The following is a 3,511-nucleotide window of genomic DNA, read 5'->3' on the forward strand; positions in this document are numbered from 1 at the left end:
TGGTTCCAGGATAAAAATGAACCCATCATGATTCTTAAGTTCTAGCAACAAGTGGATATAGATATAGATTTGCACTTATCATTTGGATTAAGATGAGATTATAAGAGGCTTGTATTTTATGTGTGGATTTGTTTAGTTTTAAATTCCACACTCTTGGATTACAATTTTTCTATTTAATATATTATTGTTTTAAAGGTCAAAGTAACAATTTGAATAAATTATTGTTTTAAACTCAAATTGGGACCAATCCATTGTCCTAATTCGTTACATGAAAACTTTCCCTTCAAGAGCTGGTACTTAGAGATACAAAAGTCCTCCCACAAACATAACAAAAAGTAATAAAGTAGTCTAAATGATTACTAGTTACGTATGTAATTGCAATGATATTGTTACCTGTGCAATGGCAGCATAGCGAGCCAGACCCCAGGCTGCTTCCTTGACTGCCAGAGCAGAGGGACCGTTGGGGATGCTCACAACCGTACGCCTATATAATTAATCAATTACATAGAACTTTAGTTAAGATGTTAAAAAGGACATGATATTATGATTTTTGTGAGAAACATGGGGATACACACTCACCATTTGGCGAAACGGGCACCTCGCCAGCATTTACAGTAAGCACATGCGGTGTGAAATTGGCACCAATTGAGTATGCAATTCCCTCACCTATAAAATACATATACGGGAAGATGAATAGATGGAGAGAGACAGGAAATAAAATTAGAACCTGTCTCAATTCCAAAATCAAAGAAAAACTAAATATTATATCTTTAGGATAATCAACTTGGCATATTAAACCATAGAAAATTATATCTGCTATCAAATAGCGATGGAAAGAAACGCAGATATTATTTATCATAACTAAGAAAATACAAATAAACACACCTTAATTGGACAATGGTAGCACCTCCTTCTACAGCAGCCTTAACAGCTTCAACAATAAACAGCCCCACTTCCTATTCATGGCTGAATCTGTTACAGCATAAGCAATAAGTCATTTGGATTGAATATATATATCCTGTCTATAAGAACTCTGATTTCTATTCTTAAGTGCCAAAAATGGTCAAAAGGGCCTTGGGCTCCATTTCCTATGACCAAGTCTCTACTGTAATCCAAGGCAGCCTCAATGAAACGTCTAGCTACCTGCCAGAATTCAGATATGTAAAAATATTACAATGATAGCACATTCCAATTTTCTTTCTCTTTTATTTTAATTTCCTACTTCTCTATTTTATTTATAAAGCACAAAAATAAATAAATAAAAAACAGAGAAGGGGTAATTTATGTACTGCACAAAAAGTTACTTTGGAAGATAAAGATGTCCCTGCATTTTTAATCTCTGGTCACCTTGTAGTTGAGACCAAATAATTGCCGAATATCATATCATATCATAGATTTCATAATCAACAGCTCCTCTCAATGCTAAATATGCTCCAGAATCAAATCCACATAATGGCACACTATTTGCCTACACTTTTTAGTTGCTGAACATACTAGGAGACTAAACCAGTTACCTACTATTTGCAATTAGTAGTGGTGGTTGGAGCTTCTCTTACAATGTTAAACGGGCAATATTTTTTAGGCCAAATATAAATTAATTGGTTTCTTTATACTTAGGTCTTAGGGTACTAACATGATGTGCATTTGAGGAAAAAATGGTTAACAGGCCTGAGTCTTTAAAAATGCAACTAAAATTCTATTACTACTTGTGTGGGTAACTATCACGGTTTACATTTTTAAGAAATAGTGTACGAGAAAGGGAACACAAATTTTGGGTATTAAACTCCTACAATATGAAATGGCAACTAATTAAAACAGAATCAGAGCTTTAAAAGTATTATTTCTGACAGTTTGCAGCAACGAATATTTATATTAAAGTTTATATTCTAGTGAGTAATCAATAGAACTTCAACTCTCTCTTTCAAGATTTTCATGTATCTGATTAAGTCAAAGGCATATTCCTTTGATAAATAACCACGCCATTTTGATCGAGTCCCGGTAAAGAATTGAGAACAACTTTATTCAGTATGTCTCTAGCAAGTTCTCAAATAAAGACTTTACCAAATTTTGTCTCGAAAGAAATTTTCACACATTTAAGTTCTGTGCTTAAGAAGTTTTCTGCCATATAAGGGGGGAGAAATAGAATCTATTCTCTTCTTCACCTTGTTAGAAGTTTTAAACAAAATTGCAGCATCTTATCACTTCAATTAAATTAAATACATTGCCTAAATAAATAAATAAAAATTTAGCCCAGGGGTGACCACTATTTTAGTTATGTTAATTTAGGTAATAATAATAACAATAAAAATAAAAATATCATAAAATCCACTGGTAGTGTACCAATAAATAAATGAACAGAAAATTTACCAAAATAAATAAATATAAATGAACAGAAACAGCACATGATTTCATAAATCTAAACAAAAAAAATGTCAATCGCTTCAACGATTCAATCGAATTCAACCGAATAAAACGAAGGGAAAACAACAACACAAAGGGAGGTGATTAATGCTCACTTTGTTGTTGCCGAGATCGATATATCCACCCAAATCTTCCTCCACAGCCTGAACCAGAGTTCTAAACACGTAAATCAAACACATCAAACACATTATGAACACGAATCATGAAAGAAAAGGCAGAGACTAGAGGAGAGAAAATTGACCCTAAGCGAAGGTCAACGACAGCTTGAAAAAGAACCATAGAAAGAATAGGCAAAGAGTTAGACCGGTTCTTCAATTGTTGAAGAGCAAAGCCATTGTGAAATTGAAAGGGAAGAAGAAGAAATGGAGAGAAAATAAAAGAGAAAAACTTTTTATTTTCTTAGAAAAGTGGAAGGAAATTTTGGGTAAAAAGAAAGAAAATAAGAAAGTAAATTGGATGTAAGAATCTAAATATGCTTTGATCTGAATATAAATTACGTTAGGCATTTTATTTTTTAGTCTTGCTTAAATATTGAAGGTCATGAAATTTTCATAGGGAAAGGATTTGGTAGTATGATTTATGTTACCGTGGCTTAATGAGTGTGCCCAAATGCTGTGTTTCTTGTAGTGAAAGAACTAATAACGAATTATCATTATTTGAGTTGTTTGCTATGATATTGCTCATTAATTAGCATACAGAAAAGGAAGTTTTCTAAAACAATTAATTATTGTTTGGTTCGGGCGGATCAGGAATGTTCACCGGATAGATGATAACCCAATATGAAATTTGTATCCTCACGAGTATCTATGAGAGATGTCGCAAGGGTATATGGATCAATGTGCACTAATGGTAACGGCATAGCCAAGATGTAGATGAGTGCACAGTTATAGCAAAAATAAAGATGAGTTAAAAGTGTGTACCGATGATGATGACTCTTATTTATAGTGAGTTACTTGACTGGGCCTCCACTTCTTCTATTTTGAGGTTGTTGTAAGGCCTTATTTCATTGTTGGGATAATATCTCTTGTATCTTTATCCTTTGCTAAAATGGTACTTGATTGTCTGTTGGGTTGTTAAGATATTGACCAAA

General features: G+C 33.1%; 1 long non-coding RNA gene across 1 annotated transcript; it reads right to left on the minus strand.

The window, feature by feature from the left end:
- Positions 1–235: 235 nt before the first annotated feature.
- LOC133307895 (uncharacterized) lies at positions 236–603 on the minus strand. Its single transcript, XR_009751098.1, has 3 exons — positions 580–603; positions 394–484; positions 236–256 (listed from the first exon to the last, which is right to left on the minus strand). It is a non-coding gene; the product is annotated as an uncharacterized LOC133307895 (long non-coding RNA).
- Between the last annotated feature and the right edge of the window lie 2,908 nt (positions 604–3,511).

Source organism: Gastrolobium bilobum, unplaced genomic scaffold (assembly GCF_033153095.1).
Source record: "Gastrolobium bilobum isolate Gb01-03AN ecotype WA unplaced genomic scaffold, APGP_CSIRO_Gbil_v1 utg18130, whole genome shotgun sequence".
Taxonomy (NCBI): Eukaryota; Viridiplantae; Streptophyta; class Magnoliopsida; order Fabales; family Fabaceae; genus Gastrolobium; species Gastrolobium bilobum.